At 46.9% G+C, this 21632-nt stretch overlaps 20 non-coding genes across 20 annotated transcripts; all 20 read left to right on the top strand.

Moving 5' to 3' along the window:
- The first annotated feature begins 63 nt into the window (after positions 1-63).
- Positions 64-185, top strand: LOC135621228 (5S ribosomal RNA). The gene has a single exon (XR_010490452.1). It is a non-coding gene; the product is annotated as a 5S ribosomal RNA (ribosomal RNA).
- Positions 186-10433: 10248 nt separating this feature from the next.
- LOC135620468 (5S ribosomal RNA) lies at positions 10434-10552 on the top strand. The gene has a single exon (XR_010489709.1). It is a non-coding gene; the product is annotated as a 5S ribosomal RNA (ribosomal RNA).
- A 485-nt stretch (positions 10553-11037) lies between these two features.
- Positions 11038-11156, top strand: LOC135621380 (5S ribosomal RNA). Its single transcript, XR_010490543.1, has one exon. It is a non-coding gene; the product is annotated as a 5S ribosomal RNA (ribosomal RNA).
- Positions 11157-11641: 485 nt separating this feature from the next.
- Positions 11642-11760, top strand: LOC135620467 (5S ribosomal RNA). The gene has a single exon (XR_010489708.1). It is a non-coding gene; the product is annotated as a 5S ribosomal RNA (ribosomal RNA).
- A 484-nt stretch (positions 11761-12244) lies between these two features.
- LOC135620609 (5S ribosomal RNA) lies at positions 12245-12363 on the top strand. The gene has a single exon (XR_010489850.1). It is a non-coding gene; the product is annotated as a 5S ribosomal RNA (ribosomal RNA).
- A 484-nt stretch (positions 12364-12847) lies between these two features.
- LOC135621379 (5S ribosomal RNA) lies at positions 12848-12966 on the top strand. Its single transcript, XR_010490542.1, has one exon. It is a non-coding gene; the product is annotated as a 5S ribosomal RNA (ribosomal RNA).
- Positions 12967-13450: 484 nt separating this feature from the next.
- Positions 13451-13569, top strand: LOC135620466 (5S ribosomal RNA). Its single transcript, XR_010489707.1, has one exon. It is a non-coding gene; the product is annotated as a 5S ribosomal RNA (ribosomal RNA).
- Positions 13570-14053: 484 nt separating this feature from the next.
- LOC135620725 (5S ribosomal RNA) lies at positions 14054-14172 on the top strand. Its single transcript, XR_010489961.1, has one exon. It is a non-coding gene; the product is annotated as a 5S ribosomal RNA (ribosomal RNA).
- Positions 14173-14656: 484 nt separating this feature from the next.
- On the top strand, positions 14657-14775 carry LOC135620559 (5S ribosomal RNA). The gene has a single exon (XR_010489801.1). It is a non-coding gene; the product is annotated as a 5S ribosomal RNA (ribosomal RNA).
- A 484-nt stretch (positions 14776-15259) lies between these two features.
- LOC135621711 (5S ribosomal RNA) lies at positions 15260-15378 on the top strand. The gene has a single exon (XR_010490873.1). It is a non-coding gene; the product is annotated as a 5S ribosomal RNA (ribosomal RNA).
- Positions 15379-15862: 484 nt separating this feature from the next.
- On the top strand, positions 15863-15981 carry LOC135621551 (5S ribosomal RNA). Its single transcript, XR_010490715.1, has one exon. It is a non-coding gene; the product is annotated as a 5S ribosomal RNA (ribosomal RNA).
- Positions 15982-16465: 484 nt separating this feature from the next.
- Positions 16466-16584, top strand: LOC135620499 (5S ribosomal RNA). The gene has a single exon (XR_010489742.1). It is a non-coding gene; the product is annotated as a 5S ribosomal RNA (ribosomal RNA).
- Positions 16585-17068: 484 nt separating this feature from the next.
- LOC135620608 (5S ribosomal RNA) lies at positions 17069-17187 on the top strand. The gene has a single exon (XR_010489849.1). It is a non-coding gene; the product is annotated as a 5S ribosomal RNA (ribosomal RNA).
- Positions 17188-17671: 484 nt separating this feature from the next.
- On the top strand, positions 17672-17790 carry LOC135621378 (5S ribosomal RNA). Its single transcript, XR_010490541.1, has one exon. It is a non-coding gene; the product is annotated as a 5S ribosomal RNA (ribosomal RNA).
- A 484-nt stretch (positions 17791-18274) lies between these two features.
- Positions 18275-18393, top strand: LOC135620479 (5S ribosomal RNA). Its single transcript, XR_010489722.1, has one exon. It is a non-coding gene; the product is annotated as a 5S ribosomal RNA (ribosomal RNA).
- A 484-nt stretch (positions 18394-18877) lies between these two features.
- LOC135620606 (5S ribosomal RNA) lies at positions 18878-18996 on the top strand. The gene has a single exon (XR_010489847.1). It is a non-coding gene; the product is annotated as a 5S ribosomal RNA (ribosomal RNA).
- Positions 18997-19480: 484 nt separating this feature from the next.
- On the top strand, positions 19481-19599 carry LOC135620558 (5S ribosomal RNA). The gene has a single exon (XR_010489800.1). It is a non-coding gene; the product is annotated as a 5S ribosomal RNA (ribosomal RNA).
- A 484-nt stretch (positions 19600-20083) lies between these two features.
- On the top strand, positions 20084-20202 carry LOC135621377 (5S ribosomal RNA). The gene has a single exon (XR_010490540.1). It is a non-coding gene; the product is annotated as a 5S ribosomal RNA (ribosomal RNA).
- A 483-nt stretch (positions 20203-20685) lies between these two features.
- LOC135620605 (5S ribosomal RNA) lies at positions 20686-20804 on the top strand. The gene has a single exon (XR_010489846.1). It is a non-coding gene; the product is annotated as a 5S ribosomal RNA (ribosomal RNA).
- Positions 20805-21288: 484 nt separating this feature from the next.
- Positions 21289-21407, top strand: LOC135620604 (5S ribosomal RNA). The gene has a single exon (XR_010489845.1). It is a non-coding gene; the product is annotated as a 5S ribosomal RNA (ribosomal RNA).
- The last annotated feature ends 225 nt before the right edge of the window (positions 21408-21632 follow it).

Here is a 21632-nt window from a genome sequence, read left to right as displayed (position 1 = left end):
TCCGACAATGGCGATTCCGAGATCGTTCGAGAGTACAAAGGCGAGGGACGACGCACACAAAAAGAGTGCGATCATACCAGCACTAAAGCACCGGATCCCTTCAGAACTCCGAAGTTAAGCGTGCTTGGGCGAGAGTAGTACTAGGATGGGTGACCCCCTGGGAAGTCCTTGTTGAATCTCGGATTTTGATGATTAAGTCAATTGTCATTTGTTATCTAATCTATGTGTTGAGATAAGTGTGCAGGATTAACTACGATGAGAGTAAGACAAGCAGCAGGTGTTGCGCCGGAGTCAAGATCATGATCACGTTGGGAGTTCGAGAGTTCGACGGAAGTTCGGACGGTCGTCGGAGGTTCAGCGAGAACAGATCCGAGAAGTCCAGAAGCTTGCCAAGCGAAGCTCGTCGGAACTCGCCAAGTGGATCGTCGCAAAGTCCAGGAGTATGCCGGATGTCCGCAGAAGGATCACCGAGGGTTTATCGGATGATCGACGGAAGTTGGCCGGAAACTCGCCGGAAGAAGCGATTGACGCATCGGAGCAAAGCTGCAGAAGTTGTCTTAGAGTTAATCATAGTTAGCATGATGATTAAGCATGAAAATGGGAGGTGATCCCATTAGCTTAATCTTGGGGCAATTGGGCCCCTGAAAAGATTCAAATTGGGCCGAATGGAGTGAACCATTCGGACCCTGATTGAGCCAGGAGGTGCAACCGCCCCAGCCAAGAGGTGCAACCGCCTAGAGCTCAGTCTTCGAGCTCTGGCAGAGAGGTGCATCAGCCTGAGCTCAGTTTCGAGCTCTGCCAGGTGATGCAACCACCGAGCTCAGTCTTCAAGCTCTGCCAGGTGATGCAACCATCGAGCTCAGTCTTCGAGCTCTGGCAGAGAGGAGCAATCGCCTGAGCTCAGTCTTCGAGCTCTGCCAGGCGGTGCCACCTCTCCAGTCAAGAGGTGCAACCGCCTGATCCTAGAATTCTGGGATTTGATCGATTTGATCGTTTTGAGCTCGAATTTTGAATTGGGTTGGGGCCTATAAATACCCCACCCATTCAGCACTGAAAAGATACAGACCTACACCGAAATCTTGATCTTTTCTGTGATTCTAAGAGCTCAAAAGTGTTGTAAAGCCTTTAAGTCTCCTCCTTCTGTTCTTCAAGTTTTCAGTTGTAAAGTGAGGAGAGAAAGGTCTGTAAAGGTTGTCTCCTGAGCCTGTCAAAAGGAGAGAAATTGTTAAAGGGCAGTTTGGCCTTCGCCTATTGAAGGAAGGCCCCTAGTTGACGTCGGCAACCTCGTCGGTGGAGGAAGCCAAAAGTGGAGTAGGTCAAGGCTGACCGAACCACTCTAAATCTCTGGTTTGCGTTTATTTTCGAGCACTTTATCATTACTGCAAACCTCCTTCATTACTACTGCTCTCTGCGCTTTCACGAACAAGTTCTAAGTGCTGTTCTTCCGAATCTGCATTCAAACGTAAATTCGTATTTTCATACATTACAGTTTACGTTTACGTTTGATTCTGCAGAACTGTCTTCCGTGCTTTTACGAACGAGCTTCTTTTGCAGTTTACACTTACATTTTGATCCTATTGATAACTGCAAACTGTCCTCTACAATTTTACGAACGAGTTTCAACATTTAGACGTAAAACTGCATTCAGACGTAAATCGGCTTTCCTCGCTCAATCATCAGATCTCAGTTCACGTTTACGTCTTGATTTCAACTGCATACTGCCTTCTGCGAGTATACAAACAAGTTTCAAAGTTTAGACGTAAATCTGCGTCTAGACGTAAAACTGCGTTTAGACGTAAATCTGCGTTTAGACGTAAATCTGAGTTTAAGACGTAAATCTGAGTTTAGACGTAAATCTGCGTTTAGACGTAAAACTGCGTTTAGACGTAAATCTGCGTTTAGACGTAAATCTGCGTTTAGACGTAAATCTGTGTTTAGACGTAAATCTGCGTTTAGACGTAAATCTGAGTTTAGACGTAAACTGCGCTTAGACGCAAAACTGCGCTTAGACGCAATCTGCGCTTAGACGCAAACTGCATTTAGATACAAATTGAGAATTTGCTTTTGCATCATAATAGTTTTTGAACAAACGCAGCTTTTGGTTTTTAATCGCTGTAAGATTTCCGCTGCACTAATTCACCCCCCCCCCTCTTAGTGCTCTCGATCCTAACAATTGGTATCAGAGCAAGGTTAACTCTCTAAAGGATTAAAACCCAAGAGAGATGGCATACGCCGGAAACCAAGAGGGGCATTCGATTACACGTCCACCCATGTTCAGTGGAACGGACTACACTTACTGGAAGACCCGAATGAGGATCTTTCTTATTTCTATGGATTTTGAACTGTGGAACCTTGTTGAAAACGGATTTTCAAAGTCTTCTCTTCCAATGATCGATTGGAATGAGTTGGAAAAGAAGGCTTTCGCTCTTAATGCAAAGGCTATGAATGCCTTATTTTGCGCACTTGATAAAAACGAGTTTAATCGTGTTTCAACTTGCGAAACTGCTTTTGATATTTGGCACACACTTGAAGTGACCCACGAGGGCACAAGTAGAGTGAAAGAGTCAAAAATCAATCTGTTGCTGCATTCTTTTGAACTTTTCCGAATGAAACCGAGTGAAACCATTGGCGACATGTTTACCCGTTTCACGGATGTCGTCAACGGTCTAAAAGGACTCGGAAAAAGTTTTTCGGATTTTGAACTCGTAAATAAAATACTAAGATCCCTTCCTAAAAGTTGGGATCCTAAAGTCACTGCCATTCAAGAGGCAAAGGATCTGCGCAACTTCCCTCTTGAAGAACTAATCGGGTCATTAATGACCTACGAAATGACTTGCAAAGCTCATGAAGAGCAAGAAGACATCCTTCCAAAGAACAGGAAGGATATGGCACTTAAAACTTCTGAATGCCACTTGAGAGAAAACTCAAGTGATGAGGATTGTGATGATGACTTGGCACTTTTGACAAGAAAGTTTAAGAAATTCTTCAAAAGAAACAAGTTTAAAAACGATGTGAAAAATAAACTTGAACCCAAGAAGGACCAAGTGATCTGCTACGAATGTAAAAAGCCGGGACACTATAAGAGTGATTGTCCCCAAGTCAAGAAAAGAACAACAAAGAAGAAGGCGCTCCAAGCAACATGGGATGATTCGAGCGCATCTGAGGAAGAGGAGTCCAACACCGAGCAAGTTGCTCATTACGCCTTAATGGCCATCGAAGACGAGGTAACAAATTCATTAGATGCTGATTTATCTTTCGATGAATTATTAAATGCCTTCCATGATTTATTTGATGAATGCAAAGTTATAAATAGAAAATACAAGTTGCTAAAAAAGGTACATGATAATCTTACTTGTGAGTTTGATAAGTTAAAAGTCGAACATCATGATAGTTTAAATTCATGTATCAAATGTCATGATTTAGAAACTACACAAAAAGAAAACTTGCTACTTAAGGACACCTTGAAGAAATTCGAGGTTGGTAGCAAGTCATTAAACATGATCCTTACAAACAAGGGTCATGCTCCCAAAAGAAGTGGGATTGGATTTGTGAGGAGTCCTCACCGAAATCCAACTACCTTTGTAAAAGGCCCCATCTTACATGTTCAACACCAAACCAAGTGCAACTTTTGTTGCAAATCTGGACACAAGACACATTGTTGTCCATTCAAGAAAATAAGTCCAAACAAATTAATTTGGGTTCCTAAAGGAACCATGATAAACTCTATGCAACATGATAGAAAATGTAGATCTATTTATGAGGCACCCAAAAGCAAATGGGTACCTAAACATCATCCTTTCTTGTAGAAAACTAAACAATCGCAAGCTAGGAGCAAGAAATGGTACCTTGATAGTGGATGCTCAAGGCATATGACCGGAGATCCATCTCAATTCTCTAAGCTCACTAGCATAGACGAAGGATATGTCACCTTCGGAGACAACAACAAGGGTAAAATCATTGGCAAAGGAACCATAGGTAACAAATCCAACCTCTCTATTGAAGATGTTTTACTAGTTGATGGTTTAAAACATAACCTCTTGAGCATTAGTCAATTATGTGATAAAGGATATATTATAAGATTTGAATCTAATGCCTGCATCATTGAAAAACCACACAAAAATATATCTATGATTGCATTAAAACAAAACAACGTATACACTATTGACATCAATGACTTATGTGATGAAATGTGCTTTGCCGTTATGAATGAGGATGCTTGGCTATGGCATAGAAGATTAGGTCATGCTAGCATGAAACTAATCACTCAAGTATCATCTAGAGAACTTGTAAGAGGAATTCCTCATATCAAGTTCATCAAAGATAATGTATGTGATGCTTGCCAATTAGGTAAGCAAATTAGGGGTAGCTTCAAAGCTAAGAATCAAATAAGCACCTCTAGGCCCTTACAATTGATCCATATGGACTTGTTCGGACCAATCTCTACATCGAGTCTAGGAGGTAGCAAATACGCCTTTGTCATTATTGATGACTACAGCAGATATACATGGACCTACTTCTTAAAACAAAAAAATGAATGCTTTAGATATTTTACCAAGTTTTGTAAACTTGTTCAAAATGAGAAGGAATCTATGATTTCGTCAATTAGAAGTGATCATGGTGGAGAATTTCAAAACCATGACTTCCAAGAATTCTGTGAACTCAACGGATACAACCATAACTTCTCTACTCCAAGAAATCCTCAACAAAATGGGGTAGTAGAAAGAAAAAATCGAAATTTACAAGAAATGGCAAGAACCATGTTGAATGAACATAGCCTACCCAAATATTTTTGGGCCGAAGCTGTAAACACTGCATGCTATATTTTAAATAGAGTCCTAGTAAGACCCTTACTCACCAAAACTCCTTATGAGTTATGGTATAACAAAAAACCCAATGTCTCATATTTTAAAGTCTTTGGGTGTAAGTGTTTTATCTTGAATGAAAAGGATAACTTAGGAAAATTCGATGCTAAATCTGATGAAGGAATCTTTCTTGGTTATTCTTCGGTTTCTAAAGCTTTTCGCATCTTCAATAAAAGAACCTTAATTATTGAAGAATTCATCCATGTTGTTTTCAATGAGATTTCAGAAATTAAGAAAAATGATCTTGATGATGATGTTAATTTTGATTCCTTGAATTTAAACGAAACCCCGTCTCCAACTAGCAACTTAGATGCATCCACTTCCAAAACATCCTTACCCAAGGATTGGAAGTATATAGATGCTCATCCTAAGGAGCTAATCCTAGGAGACACATCAAAGGGGGTTCAAACACGATCTTCTTTTAAAAACTTTTGTGCCAACGCCGCTTTTCTCTCCCAAATTGAACCCAAATGTGTTGATGAAGCCATGAAAGATGATTCATGGATTATCGCAATGCAAGATGAATTAAATCAATTTGAGAGAAATGAGGTGTGGACGCTTGTTCCTAGGCCAAATGACCATTTAGTAATTGGTACTAAATGGGTCTTTAGAAACAAGCAAGATGAAAATGGTATCGTGGTTAGAAACAAGGCTAGATTAGTGGCCAAAGGTTTCAACCAAGAAGAAGGTATCGATTACGAAGAAACCTTCGCACCTGTGGCTCGATTGGAAGCCATAAGGATGCTCCTTGCCTACGCCAGTTGCAATAATTTTAAGTTATTTCAAATGGATGTTAAAAGCGCTTTTCTAAATGGTTTCATTTCCGAAGAAGTTTATGTTGAACAACCTCCTGGATTTGAAAATAATGGCTACCCTAATCATGTGTTTAGATTAACTAAAGCTCTCTATGGTTTAAAACAAGCCCCAAGGGCTTGGTATGAGAGACTTAGCTCTTTTCTCATTGAAAATAATTTCATAAAAGGCAAGGTTGATACTACATTGTTTATCAAGAATTTTGAAAATAATTTTCTCATTGTTCAGATTTATGTTGATGATATTATCTTTGGTTCTACAAATGAATCTCTTTGTGAATCCTTTGCGAAAACTATGAGTCATGAATTCGAAATGAGTCTAATGGGAGAGTTAACATTCTTCTTAGGCCTACAAATCAAACAACTAAGCCATGGCATCTTTATTAGTCAAACCAAATATGCTGTGAGAAGCCATTGACACTCCTATGAGCACCTCCACTAAGTTAGAAATTGATGAGAATGGAGAAAGCTTCGATCAAAAAACCTATAGGGGTATGATAGGAAGTTTACTTTACCTCACTGCCACCAGACCAGACATCATGTTCAGTGTAGGACTCTGTGCTAGATTTCAATCAGACCCTAAGATATCTCATCTCAAAGCAGTCAAAAGAATACTCAGATATCTTAATGGAACTACCAATCTATGATTATGGTACCCAAAATCAGAAAATTTTGAATTAACAGCTTATGCTGATGCGGACTTCGCTGGCTGTAGACTAGACAGAAAAAGCACATCAGGATCATGTCAATTTTTAGGACATGCCCTTGTATCCTGGTCATCTAAGAAACAAAACTCGGTTGCCCTATCAACAACCGAAGCTGAATACATTGCAGCAAGTGCATGCTGTGCACAAGTTGTATGGATGAAAAACACTTTAGAAGATTACAAAGTGAATCTTAAAGATATTCCCATTAAATGTGATAACACGAGTGCAATATGCTTAACTAAAAATCCTATACAACACTCAAGAACAAAACACATTGATATTAGACATCACTTTATACGAGATCATGTCACTAATCATGATGTAACCATAGAGTTTATTGACACCAAACATCAACTGGCTGATATCTTCACAAAACCCCTATGTGAAGAACAATTTGATTACATAAAAAGAGAATTAGGAATGTTGAATTGTCCGAATACTTTAACTAGTTAAAATTATTTTTCGGATATTATTACTATTACATGCCTTGACAACGCTTGATCAAATAACATGTTGCAAATTATGTGACAAATATTTTTAACCAAATGCATGTAAGAAGTTCATTTTTCGGTTTGTATGCTACAAATACTTTCCTCCGTCAAGCAAAAACAATAAAGAGATATATGTGTCATGACTTCCTTTATATGCTTGATAATCCTATCATGCTTTTTGTTGATGACAAAGGGGGAGAAACATATGAATTGATAAACACTATGTCATAGCTGAACTGCCATAATCATGTCTATGTCATAGTTGCAAATACTTGAGTGATGCTATAAACAATGAACTGCCATAATCATGTCTATGTCATAGTTGCAAATACTTGAGTGATGCTATAAACAATGTTATGCCATCCTTGCATCACCAAGAGATATGTGAACATGCGCTATAGTTTGCATCATATCTTGATTTGATAGAAAATGCAAACTTGCTAGAAAATCTCAAATGTGTGCATCATGTAAAAAGTCCTTCGTAGCTATATATGATTACATGATGAATAGTTACAAACACTATCATACAAACTTGATGATGTATGTCATGCCTTGACATCATTCTTGAAGAGATACATCATGATGGGCATCATGATGAGAGCATTGATAAGTTTAACTGATCTAACTTATCAATACGTCACTTGAATTCTTTGGTCTTGAATTCAAGGTTGACTTATCTCAACTATGGCATATAGATAGGGGGAGTTAAGGACAACTCCTTTATCAATTGATTGTCATCATCAAAAAGGGGGAGATTGTTGAATCTCGGATTTTGATGATGAAGTCAATTGTCATTTGTTATCTAATCTATGTGTTGAGATAAGTGTGCAGGATTAACTACGATGAGAGTAAGACAAGCGGCAGGTGTTGCGCCGGAGTCAAGATCATGATCACGTTGGGAGTTCGAGAGTTCGACGGAAGTTCGGACGGTCGTCGGAGGTTCAGCGAGAACAGATCCGAGAAGTCCAGAAGCTTGCCAAGCGAAGCTCGTCGGAACTCGCCAAGTGGATCGTCGCAAAGTCCAGGAGTATGCCGGATGTCCGCAGAAGGATCACCGAGGGTTTATCGGATGATCGACGGAAGTTGGCCGGAAACTCGCCGGAAGAAGCGATTGACACATCGGAGCAAAGCTGCAGAAGTTGTCTTAGAGTTAATCGTAGTTAGCATGATGATTAAGCATGAAAATGGGAGGTGATCCCATTAGCTTAATCTTGGGGCAATTGGGCCCCTGAAAAGATTCAAATTGGGCCGAATGGAGTGAACCATTCGGACCCTGATTGAGCCAGGAGGTGCAACCGCCTGGGCTGTGAGGTTGGGCGGTGCAACCGCCCCAGCCAGGAGGTGCAACCGCCAGGGCTGCGAGGCAGGGAGGTGCAACCGCCCCAGCCAAGAGGTGCAACCGCCCAGAGCTCAGTCTTCGAGCTAGACTGGGCGGTGCAACCTCCTCTGTCAAGAGGTAGCACCGCCAGAGCTCAAGTTTCGAGCTCTGCCAGGCGATGCAACCACCGAGCTCAGTCTTCGAGCTCTGGCAGAGAGGTGCATCAGCCTGAGCTCAGTCTCGAGCTCTGCCAGGTGATGCAACCACCAAGCTCAGTCTTCGAGCTCTAGCAGAGAGGTGCATCAGCCTGAGCTCAGTTTCGAGCTCTGCCAGGTGATGCAACCACCGAGCTCAGATTTCGAGCTCTGCCAGGTGATGCAACCACCGAGCTCAGTCTTCAAGCTCTGCCAGGTGATGCAACCATCGAGCTCAGTCTTCGAGCTCTGGCAGAGAGGAGCAATCGCCTGAGCTCAGTCTTCGAGCTTTGCCAGGCGGTGCCACCTCTCCAGTCAAGAGGTGCAACCGCCTGATCCCAGAATTCTGGGATTTGATCGATTTGATCGTTTTGAGCTCGAATTTTGAATTGGGTTGGGGCCTATAAATACCCCACCCATTCAGCACTGAAAAGATACAGACCTACACCGAAATCTTGATCTTTTCTGTGATTCTAAGAGCTCAAAAGTGTTGTAAAGCCTTGAAGTCTCCTCCTTCTGTTCTTCAAGTTATCAGTTGTAAAGTGAGGAGAGAAAGGTCTGTAAAGGTTGTCTCCTGAGCCTGTCAAAAGGAGAGAAATTGTAAAAGGGCAGTTTGGCCTTCGCCTATTGAAGGAAGGCCCCTAGTTGACGTCGGCAACCTCATCGGTGGAGGAAGCCAAAAGTGGAGTAGGTCAAGGCTGACCGAACCACTCTAAATCTCTGGTTTGCGTTTATTTTCGAGCACTTTATCATTACTGCAAACCTCCTTCATTACTACTGCTCTCTGCGCTTTCACGAACAAGTTCTAAGTGCTGTTCTTCCGAATCTGCATTCAAACGTAAATTCGTATTTTCATACATTACAGTTTACGTTTACGTTTGATTCTGTAGAACTGTCTTCCGTGCTTTTACGAACGAGCTTCTTTTGCAGTTTACACTTACATTTTGATCCTATTGATAACTGCAAACTGTCCTCTACAATTTTACGAACGAGTTTCAACATTTAGACGTAAAACTGCATTCAGACGTAAATCGGCTTTCCTCGCTCAATCATCAGATCTCAGTTCACGTTTACGTCTTGATTTCAACTGCATACTGCCTTCTGCGAGTATACAAACAAGTTTCAAAGTTTAGACGTAAATCTGCGTCTAGACGTAAAACTGCGTTTAGACGTAAATCTGCGTTTAGACGTAAATCTGAGTTTAAGATGTAAATCTGAGTTTAGACGTAAATCTGCGTTTAGACGTAAAACTGCGTTTAGACGTAAATCTGCATTTAGACGTAAATCTGCGTTTAGACGTAAATCTGCGTTTAGACGTAAATCTGCGTTTAGACGTAAATCTGAGTTTAGACGTAAACTGCGCTTAGACGCAAAACTGCGCTTAGACGCAATCTGCGCTTAGACGCAAACTGCATTTAGATACAAACTGAGAATTTGCTTTTGCATCATAATAGTTTTTGAACGAACGCAGCTTTTGGTTTTTAATCGCTGTAAGATTTCCGCTGCACTAATTCACCCCCCCCCTCTTAGTGCTCTCGATCCTAACAGTCCTCGTGTTGCACTCCTTTTTGCGCCCCGAGCGGCCAAAAGACTTACTTAAAACCCTCTTTCAAGCTTTTCAATTTTTCCAGCATTATGGCCAACAATAAATGTCATTACAATATAGCAGGAGAATAATGAAATCATCATCTAAAAATTTCTTCATAAATATACAATGATCAGACATGGTTCTAGGATGGGTGACCCCCTGTTGCACTCGTTTTTGCGCCCCGAGCGGCCAAAACCTCTCCCGTCGACCTCCGAGGCGATGGTTTTGGGCCTCGGAATTTGCCGTGACCGCTACGCAGTCAGTCTCGCGGGGCTCGGAGAGAGCTTTCCGGAATGGGGCCGCAATAGCGATTCCGAGTTCGTTCGAGAAAGTCCCGATGGTTTCGGCGCGCGCTTGCCGTGTCCGGTACGCGATCGGCCTCGTGGGCATCGGAGAGATCCGACAATGGCGATTCCGAGATCGTTCGAGAGTACAAAGGCGAGGGACGACGCACACAAAAAGAGTGCGATCATACCAGCACTAAAGCACCGGATCCCTTCAGAACTCCGAAGTTAAGCGTGCTCGGGCGAGAGTAGTACTAGGATGGGTGACCCCCTGGGAAGTCCTCGTGTTGCACTCCTTTTTGCGCCCCGAGCGGCCAAAAGACTTACTTTAAACCCTTTTTTCAAGCTTTTCAATTTTTCCAGCATTATGGCCAACAATAAATGTCATTACAATATAGCAGGAGAATAATGAAATCATCATCTAAAAATTTCTTCATAAACATACAATGATCAGACATGGTTCTAGGATGGGTGACCCCCTGTTGCACTCGTTTTTGCTCCCCGAGCGGCCAAAACCTCTCCCGTCGACCTCCGAGGCGATGGTTTTGGGCCTCGGAATTTGCCGTGACCGCTACGCAGTCAGTCTCGCGGGGCTCGGAGAGAGCTTTCCGGAATGGGGCCGCAATAGCGATTCCGAGTTCGTTCGAGAAAGTCCCGATGGTTTCGGCGCGCGTTTGCCGTGTCCGGTACGCGATCGGCCTCGTGGGCATCGGAGAGATCCGACAATGGCGATTCCGAGATCGTTCGAGAGTACAAAGGCGAGGGACGACGCACACAAAAAGAGTGCGATCATACCAGCACTAAAGCACCGGATCCCATCAGAACTCCGAAGTTAAGCGTGCTTGGGCGAGAGTAGTACTAGGATGGGTGACCCCCTGGGAAGTCCTCGTGTTGCACTCCTTTTTGCGCCCCGAGCGGCCAAAAGACTTACTTAAAACCCTCTTTCAAGCTTTTCAATTTTTCCAGCATTATGGCCAACAATAAATGTCATTACAATATAGCAGGAGAATAATGAAATCATCATCTAAAAATTTCTTCATAAACATACAATGATCAGACATGGTTCTAGGATGGGTGACCCCCTGTTGCACTCGATTTTGCGCCCCGAGCGGCCAAAACCTCTCCCGTCGACCTCCGAGGCGATGGTTTATGGGCCTCGGAATTTGCCGTGACCGCTACGCAGTCAGTCTCGCGGGGCTCGGAGAGAGCTTTCCGGAATGGGGCCGCAATAGCGATTCCGAGTTCGTTCGAGAAAGTCCCGATGGTTTCGGCGCGCGCTTGCCGTGTCCGGTACGCGATCGGCCTCGTGGGCATCGGAGAGATCCGACAATGGCGATTCCGAGATCGTTCGAGAGTACAAAGGCGAGGGACGACGCACACAAAAAGAGTGCGATCATACCAGCACTAAAGCACCGGATCCCTTCAGAACTCCGAAGTTAAGCGTGCTCGGGCGAGAGTAGTACTAGGATGGGTGACCCCCTGGGAAGTCCTCGTGTTGCACTCCTTTTTGCGCCCCGAGCGGCCAAAAGACTTACTTTAAACCCTCTTTCAAGCTTTTCAATTTTTCCAGCATTATGGCCAACAATAAATGTCATTACAATATAGCAGGAGAATAATGAAATCATCATCTAAAAATTTCTTCATCAACATACAATGATCAGACATGGTTCTAGGATGGGTGACCCCCTGTTGCACTCGTTTTTGCTCCCCGAGCGGCCAAAACCTCTCCCGTCGACCTCCGAGGCGATGGTTTTGGGCCTCGGAATTTGCCGTGACCGCTACGCAGTCAGTCTCGCGGGGCTCGTAGAGAGCTTTCCGGAATGGGGCCGCAATAGCGATTCCGAGTTCGTTCGAGAAAGTCCCGATGGTTTCGGCGCGCGTTTGCCGTGTCCGGTACGCGATCGGCCTCGTGGGCATCGGAGAGATCCGACAATGGCGATTCCGAGATCGTTCGAGAGTACAAAGGCGAGGGACGACGCACACAAAAAGAGTGCGATCATACCAGCACTAAAGCACCGGATCCCATTAGAACTCCGAAGTTAACCGTGCTTGGGCGAGAGTTGTACTAGGATGGGTGACCCCCTGGGAAGTCCTCGTGTTGCACTCCTTTTTGCGCCCCGAGCGGCCAAAAGACTTACTTAAAACCCTCTTTCAAGATTCTCAATTTTTCCAGCATTATGGCCAACAATAAATGTCATTACAATATAGCAGGAGAATAATGAAATCATCATCTAAAAATTTCTTCATAAACATACAATGATCAGACATGGTTCTAGGATGGGTGACCCCCTGTTGCACTCGTTTTTGCGCCCCGAGCGGCCAAAACCTCTCCCGTCGACCTCCGAGGCGATGGTTTTGGGCCTCGGAATTTGCCGTGACCGCTATGCAGTCAGTCTCGCGGGGCTCGGAGAGAGCTTTCCGGAATGGGGCCGCAATCGCGATTCCGAGTTCGTTCGAGAAAATCCCGATGGTTTCGGCGCGCGCTTGCCGTGTCCGGTACGCGATCGGCCTCGTGGGCATCGGAGAGATCCGACAATGGCGATTCCGAGATCGTTCGAGAGTACAAAGGCGAGGGACGACGCACACAAAAAGAGTGCGATCATACCAGCACTAAAGCACCGGATCCCATCAGAACTCCGAAGTTAAGCGTGCTTGGGCGAGAGTAGTACTAGGATGGGTGACCCCCTGGGAAGTCCTCGTGTTGCACTCCTTTTTGCGCCCCGAGCGGCCAAAAGACTTACTTAAAACCCTCTTTCAAGCTTTTCAATTTTTCCAGCATTATGGCCAACAATAAATGTCATTACAATATAGCAGGAGAATAATGAAATCATCATCTAAAAATTTCTTCATAAACATACAATGATCAGACATGGTTCTAGGATGGGTGACCCCCTGTTGCACTCGTTTTTGCGCCCCGAGCGGCCAAAACCTCTCCCGTCGACCTCCGAGGCGATGGTTTTGGGCCTCGGAATTTGCCGTGACCGCTACGCAGTCAGTCTCGCGGGGCTCGGAGAGAGCTTTCCGGAATGGGGCCGCAATAGCGATTCCGAGTTCGTTTGAGAAAGTCCCGATGGTTTCGGCGCGCGCTTGCCGTGTCCGGTACGCGATCGGCCTCGTAGGCATCGGAGAGATCCGACAATGGCGATTCCGAGATCGTTCGAGAGTACAAAGGCGAGGGACGACGCACACAAAAAGAGTGCGATCATACCAGCACTAAAGCACCGGATCCCTTCAGAACTCCGAAGTTAAGCGTGCTCGGGCGAGAGTAGTACTAGGATGGGTGACCCCCTGGGAAGTCCTCGTGTTGCACTCCTTTTTGCGCCCCGAGCGGCCAAAAGACTTACTTTAAACCCTCTTTCAAGCTTTTCAATTTTTCCAGCATTATGGCCAACAATAAATGTCATTACAATATAGCAGGAGAATAATGAAATCATCATCTAAAAATTTCTTCATCAACATACAATGATCAGACATGGTTCTAGGATGGGTGACCCCCTGTTGCACTCGTTTTTGCTCCCCGAGCGGCCAAAACCTCTCCCGTCGACCTCCGAGGCGATGGTTTTGGGCCTCGGAATTTGCCGTGACCGCTACGCAGTCAGTCTCGCGGGGCTCGTAGAGAGCTTTCCGGAATGGGGCCGCAATAGCGATTCCGAGTTCGTTCGAGAAAGTCCCGATGGTTTCGGCGCGCGTTTGCCGTGTCCGGTACGCGATCGGCCTCGTGGGCATCGGAGAGATCCGACAATGGCGATTCCGAGATCGTTCGAGAGTACAAAGGCGAGGGACGACGCACACAAAAAGAGTGCGATCATACCAGCACTAAAGCACCGGATCCCATCAGAACTCCGAAGTTAAGCGTATTTGGGCGAGAGTTGTACTAGGATGGGTGACCCCCTGGGAAGTCCTCGTGTTGCACTCCTTTTTGCGCCCCGAGCGGCCAAAAGACTTACTTAAAACCCTCTTTCAAGCTTTTCAATTTTTCCAGCATTATGGCCAACAATAAATGTCATTACAATATAGCAGGAGAATAATGAAATCATCATCTAAAAATTTCTTCATAAACATACAATGATCAGACATGGTTCTAGGATGGGTGACCCCCTGTTGCACTCGTTTTTGCTCCCCGAGCGGCCAAAACCTCTCCCGTCGACCTCCGAGGCGATGGTTTTGGGCCTCGGAATTTGCCGTGACCGCTACGCAGTCAGTCTCGCGGGGCTCGTAGAGAGCTTTCCGGAATGGGGCCGCAATAGCGATTCCGAGTTCGTTCGAGAAAGTCCCGATGGTTTCGGCGCGCGTTTGCCGTGTCCGGTACGCGATCGGCCTCGTGGGCATCGGAGAGATCCGACAATGGCGATTCCGAGATCGTTCGAGAGTACAAAGGCGAGGGACGACGCACACAAAAAGAGTGCGATCATACCAGCACTAAAGCACCGGATCCCATCAGAACTCCGAAGTTAACCGTGCTTGGGCGAGAGTTGTACTAGGATGGGTGACCCCCTGGGAAGTCCTCGTGTTGCACTCCTTTTTGCGCCCCGAGCGGCCAAAAGACTTACTTAAAACCCTCTTTCAAGATTCTCAATTTTTCCAGCATTATGGCCAACAATAAATGTCATTACAATATAGCAGGAGAATAATGAAATCATCATCTAAAAATTTCTTCATAAACATACAATGATCAGACATGGTTCTAGGATGGGTGACCCCCTGTTGCACTCGTTTTTGCGCCCCGAGCGGCCAAAACCTCTCCCGTCGACCTCCGAGGCGATGGTTTTGGGCCTCGGAATTTGCCGTGACCGCTATGCAGTCAGTCTCGCGGGGCTCGGAGAGAGCTTTCCGGAATGGGGCCGCAATCGCGATTCCGAGTTCGTTCGAGAAAATCCCGATGGTTTCGGCGCGCGCTTGCCGTGTCCGGTACGCGATCGGCCTCGTGGGCATCGGAGAGATCCGACAATGGCGATTCCGAGATCGTTCGAGAGTACAAAGGCGAGGGACGACGCACACAAAAAGAGTGCGATCATACCAGCTCTAAAGCACCGGATCCCATCAGAACTCCGAAGTTAAGCGTGCTTGGGCGAGAGTAGTACTAGGATGGGTGACCCCCTGGGAAGTCCTCGTGTTGCACTCCTTTTTGCGCCCCGAGCGGCCAAAAGACTTACTTAAAACCCTCTTTCAAGCTTTTCAATTTTTCCAGCATTATGGCCAACAATAAATGTCATTACAATATAGCAGGAGAATAATGAAATCATCATCTAAAAATTTCTTCACAAACATACAATGATCAGACATGGTTATAGGATGGGTGACCCCCTGTTGCACTCGTTTTTGCGCCCCGAGCGGCCAAAACCTCTCCCGTCGACCTCCGAGGCGATGGTTTTGGGCCTCGGAATTTGCCGTGACCGCTATGCAGTCAGCCTCGCGGGGCTCGGAGAGAGCTTTCCGGAATGGGGCCGCAATCGCGATTCCGAGTTCGTTCGAGAAAATCCCGATGGTTTCGGCGCGCGCTTGCCGTGTCCGGTACGCGATCGGCCTCGTGGGCATCGGAGAGATCCGACAATGGCGATTCCGAGATCGTTCGAGAGTACAAAGGCGAGGGACGACGCACACAAAAAGAGTGCGATCATACCAGCACTAAAGCACCGGATCCCATCAGAACTCCGAAGTTAAGCGTGCTTGGGCGAGAGTAGTACTAGGATGGGTGACCCCTTGGGAAGTCCTCGTGTTGCACTCCTTTTTGCGCCCCGAGCGGCCAAAAGACTTACTTAAAACCCTCTTTCAAGCTTTTCAATTTTTCCAGCATTATGGCCAACAATAAATGTCATTACAATATAGCAGGAGAATAATGAAATCATCATCTAAAAATTTCTTCATAAACATACAATGATCAGACATGGTTCTAGGATGGGTGACCCCCTGTTGCACTCGTTTTTGCGCCCCGAGCGGCCAAAACCTCTCCCGTCGACCTCCGAGGCGATGGTTTTGGGCCTCGGAATTTGCCGTGACCGCTACGCAGTCAGTCTCGCGGGGCTCAGAGAGAGCTTTCCGGAATGGGGCCGCAATAGCGATTCCGAGTTCGTTTGAGAAAGTCCCGATGGTTTCGGCGCGCGCTTGCCGTGTCCGGTACGCGATCGGCCTCGTGGGCATCGGAGAGATCCGACAATGGCGATTCCGAGATCGTTCGAGAGTACAAAGGCGAGGGACGACGCACACAAAAAGAGTGCGATCATACCAGCACTAAAGCACCGGATCCCTTCAGAACTCCGAAGTTAAGTGTGCTTGGGCGAGAGTAGTACTAGGATGGGTGACCCCCTGGGAAGTCCTCGTGTTGCACTCCTTTTTGCGCCCCGAGCGGCCAAAAGACTTACTTTAAACCCTCTTTCAAGCTTTTCAATTTTTCCAGCATTATGGCCAACAATAAATGTCATTACAATATAGCAGGAGAATAATGAAATCATCATCTAAAAATTTCTTCATCAACATACAATGATCAGACATGGTTCTAGGATGGGTGACCCCCTGTTGCACTCGTTTTTGCTCCCCGAGCGGCCAAAACCTCTCCCGTCGACCTCCGAGGCGATGGTTTTGGGCCTCGGAATTTGCCGTGACCGCTACGCAGTCAGTCTCGCGGGGCTCGTAGAGAGCTTTCCGGAATGGGGCCGCAATAGCGATTCCGAGTTCGTTCGAGAAAGTCCCGATGGTTTCGGCGCGCGTTTGCCGTGTCCGGTACGCGATCGGCCTCGTGGGCATCGGAGAGATCCGACAATGGCGATTCCGAGATCGTTCGAGAGTACAAAGGCGAGGGACGACGCACACAAAAAGAGTGCGATCATACCAGCACTAAAGCACCGGATCCCATTAGAACTCCGAAGTTAACCGTGCTTGGGCGAGAGTTGTACTAGGATGGGTGACCCCCTGGGAAGTCCTCGTGTTGCACTCCTTTTTGCGCCCCGAGCGGCCAAAAGACTTACTTAAAACCCTCTTTCAAGATTCTCAATTTTTCCAGCATTATGGCCAACAATAAATGTCATTACAATATAGCAGGAGAATAATGAAATCATCATCTAAAAATTTCTTCATAAACATACAATGATCAGACATGGTTCTAGGATGGGTGACCCCCTGTTGCACTCGTTTTTGCGCCCCGAGCGGCCAAAACCTCTCCCGTCGACCTCCGAGGCGATGGTTTTGGGCCTCGGAATTTGCCGTGACCGCTATGCAGTCAGTCTCGCGGGGCTCGGAGAGAGCTTTCCGGAATGGGGCCGCAATCGCGATTCCGAGTTCGTTCGAGAAAATCCCGATGGTTTCGGCGCGCGCTTGCCGTGTCCGGTACGCGATCGGCCTCGTGGGCATCGGAGAGATCCGACAATGGCGATTCCGAGATCGTTCGAGAGTACAAAGGCGAGGGACGACGCACACAAAAAGAGTGCGATCATACCAGCACTAAAGCACCGGATCCCATCAGAACTCCGAAGTTAAGCGTGCTTGGGCGAGAGTAGTACTAGGATGGGTGACCCCCTGGGAAGTCCTCGTGTTGCACTCCTTTTTGCGCCCCGAGCGGCCAAAAGACTTACTTAAAACCCTCTTTCAAGATTCTCAATTTTTCCAGCATTATGGCCAACAATAAATGTCATTACAATATAGCAGGAGAATAATGAAATCATCATCTAAAAATTTCTTCATAAACATACAATGATCAGACATGGTTCTAGGATGGGTGACCCCCTGTTGCACTCGTTTTTGCGCCCCGAGCGGCCAAAACCTCTCCCGTCGACCTCCGAGGCGATGGTTTTGGGCCTCGGAATTTGCCGTGACCGCTATGCAGTCAGTCTCGCGGGGCTCGGAGAGAGCTTTCCGGAATGGGGCCGCAATCGCGATTCCGAGTTCGTTCGAGAAAGTCCCGATGGTTTCGGCGCGCGCTTGCCGTGTCCGGTACGCGATCGGCCTCGTGGGCATCGGAGAGATCCGACAATGGCGATTCCGAGATCGTTCGAGAGTACAAAGGCGAGGGACGACGCACACAAAAAGAGTGCGATCATACCAGCACTAAAGCACCGGATCCCATCAGAACTCCGAAGTTAAGTGTGCTTGGGCGAGAGTTGTACTAGGATGGGTGACCCCCTGGGAAGTCCTCGTGTTGCACTCCTTTTTGCGCCCCGAGCGGCCAAAAGACTTACTTAAAACCCTCTTTCAAGCTTTTCAATTTTTCCAGCATTATGGCCAACAATAAATGTCATTACAATATAGCAGGAGAATAATGAAATCATCATCTAAAAATTTCTTCATAAACATACAATGATCAGACATTGTTCTAGGATGGGTGACCCCCTGTTGCACTCGTTTTTGCGCCCCGAGCGGCCAAAACCTCTCCCGTCGACCTCCGAGGCGATGGTTTTGGGCCTCGGAATTTGCCGTGACCGCTACGCAGTCAGTCTCGCGGGGCTCGGAGAGAGCTTTCCGGAATGGGGCCGCAATAGCGATTCCGAGTTCGTTCGAGAAAGTCCCGATGGTTTCGGCGCGCGCTTGCCGTGTCCGGTACGCGATCGGCCTCGTGGGCATCGGAGAGATCCGACAATGGCGATTCCGAGATCGTTCGAGAGTACAAAGGCGAGGGACGACGCACACAAAAAGAGTGCGATCATACCAGCACTAAAGCACCGGATCCCATCAGAACTCCGAAGTTAAGCGTATTTGGGCGAGAGTAGTACTAGGATGGGTGACCCCCTGGGAAGTCCTCGTGTTGCACTCCTTTTTGCGCCCCGAGCGGCCAAAAGACTTACTTAAAACCCTCTTTCAAGCTTTTCAATTTTTCAAGCATTATGGCCAACAATAAATGTCATTACAATATAGCAGGAGAATAATGAAATCATCATCTAAAAATTTCTTCATAAACATACAATGATCAGACATGGTTCTAGGATGGGTGACCCCCTGTTGCACTCGTTTTTGCTCCCCGAGCGGCCAAAACCTCTCCCGTCGACCTCCGAGGCGATGGTTTTGGGCCTCGGAATTTGCCGTGACCGCTACGCAGTCAGTCTCGCGGGGCTCGTAGAGAGCTTTCCGGAATGGGGCCGCAATAGCGATTCCGAGTTCGTTCGAGAAAGTCCCGATGGTTTCGGCGCGCGTTTGCCGTGTCCGGTACGCGATCGGCCTCGTGGGCATCGGAGAGATCCGACAATGGCGATTCCGAGATCGTTCGAGAGTACAAAGGCGAGGGACGACGCACACAAAAAGAGTGCGATCATACCAGCACTAAAGCACCGGATCCCATCAGAACTCCGAAGTTAACCGTGCTTGGGCGAGAGTTGTACTAGGATGGGTGACCCCCTGGGAAGTCCTCGTGTTGCACTCCTTTTTGCGCCCCGAGCGGCCAAAAGACTTACTTAAAACCCTCTTTCAAGATTCTCAATTTTTCCAGCATTATGGCCAAAAATAAATGTCATTACAATATAGCAGGAGAATAATGAAATCATCATCTAAAAATTTCTTCATAAACATACAATGATCAGACATGGTTCTAGGATGGGTGACCCCCTGTTGCACTCGTTTTTGCGCCCCGAGCGGCCAAAACCTCTCCCGTCGACCTCCGAGGCGATGGTTTTGGGCCTCGGAATTTGCCGTGACCGCTATGCAGTCAGTCTCGCGGGGCTCGGAGAGAGCTTTCCGGAATGGGGCCGCAATCGCGATTCCGAGTTCGTTCGAGAAAATCCCGATGGTTTCGGCGCGCGCTTGCCGTGTCCGGTACGCGATCGGCCTCGTGGGCATCGGAGAGATCCGACAATGGCGATTCCGAGATCGTTCGAGAGTACAAAGGTGAGGGACGACGCACACAAAAAGAGTGCGATCATACCAGCACTAAAGCACCGGATCCCATCAGAACTCCGAAGTTAAGCGTGCTTGGGCGAGAGTAGTACTAGGATGGGTGACCCCCTGGGAAGTCCTCGTGTTGCACTCCTTTTTGCGCCCCGAGCGGCAAAAGACTTACTTAAAACCCTCTTTCAAGCTTTTCAATTTTTCCAGCATTATGGCCAACAATAAATGTCATTACAATATAGCAGGAGAATAATGAAATCATCATCTAAAAATTTCTTCATAAACATACAATGATCAGACATGGTTCTAGGATGGGTGACCCCCTGTTGCACTCGTTTTTGCGCCCCGAGCGGCCAAAACCTGTCCCGTCGACCTCCGAGGCGATGGTTTTGGGCCTCGGAATTTGCCGTGACCGCTACGCAGTCAGTCTCGCGGGGCTCGGAGAGAGCTTTCCGGAATGGGGACGCAATAGCGATTCCGAGTTCGTTTGAGAAAGTCCCGATGGTTTCGGCGCGCGCTTGCCGTGTCCGGTACGCGATCGGCCTCGTGGGCATCGGAGAGATCCGACAATGGCGATTCCGAGATCGTTCGAGAGTACAAAGGCGAGGGACGACGCACACAAAAAGAGTGCGATCATACCAGCACTAAAGCACCGGATCCCATCAGAACTCCGAAGTTAAGCGTATTTGGGCGAGAGTAGTACTAGGATGGGTGACCCCCTGGGAAGTCCTCGTGTTGCACTCCTTTTTGCGCCCCGAGCGGCCAAAAGACTTACTTAAAACCCTCTTTCAAGCTTTTCAATTTTTCCAGCATTATGGCCAACAATAAATGTCATTACAATATAGCAGGAGAATAATGAAATCATCATCTAAAAATTTCTTCATAAACATACAATGATCAGACATGGTTCTAGGATGGGTGACCCCCTGTTGCACTCGTTTTTGCGCCCCGAGCGGCCAAAACCTCTCCCGTCGACCTCCGAGGCGATGGTTTTGGGCCTCGGAATTTGCCGTGACCGCTACGCAGTCAGTCTCGCGGGGCTCGGAGAGAGCTTTCCGGAATGGGGCCGCAATAGCGATTCCGAGTTCGTTCGAGAAAGTCCCGATGGTTTCGGCGCGCGCTTGCCGTGTCCGGTACGCGATCGGCCTCGTGGGCATCGGAGAGATCCGACAATGGCGATTCCGAGATCGTTCGAGAGTACAAAGGCGAGGGACGACGCACACAAAAAGAGTGCGATCATACCAGCACTAAAGCACCGGATCCCATCAGAACTCCGAAGTTAAGCGTATTTGGGCGAGAGTAGTACTAGGATGGGTGACCCCCTGGGAAGTCCTCGTGTTGCACTCCTTTTTGCGCCCCGAGCGGCCAAAAGACTTACTTAAAACCCTCTTTCAAGCTTTTCAATTTTTCCAGCATTATGGCCAACAATAAATGTCATTACAATATAGCAGGAGAATAATGAAATCATCATCTAAAAATTTCTTCATAAACATACAATGATCAGACATGGTTCTAGGATGGGTGACCCCCTGTTGCACTCGTTTTTGCTCCCCGAGCGGCCAAAACCTCTCC

Source organism: Musa acuminata, chromosome BXJ2-8 (assembly GCF_036884655.1).
Source record: "Musa acuminata AAA Group cultivar baxijiao chromosome BXJ2-8, Cavendish_Baxijiao_AAA, whole genome shotgun sequence".
In the NCBI taxonomy this organism is placed as follows: Eukaryota; Viridiplantae; Streptophyta; class Magnoliopsida; order Zingiberales; family Musaceae; genus Musa; species Musa acuminata.
Note: the sequence above shows the minus strand (reverse complement) of the source record. Positions and strands in the feature narration are given on the sequence as shown.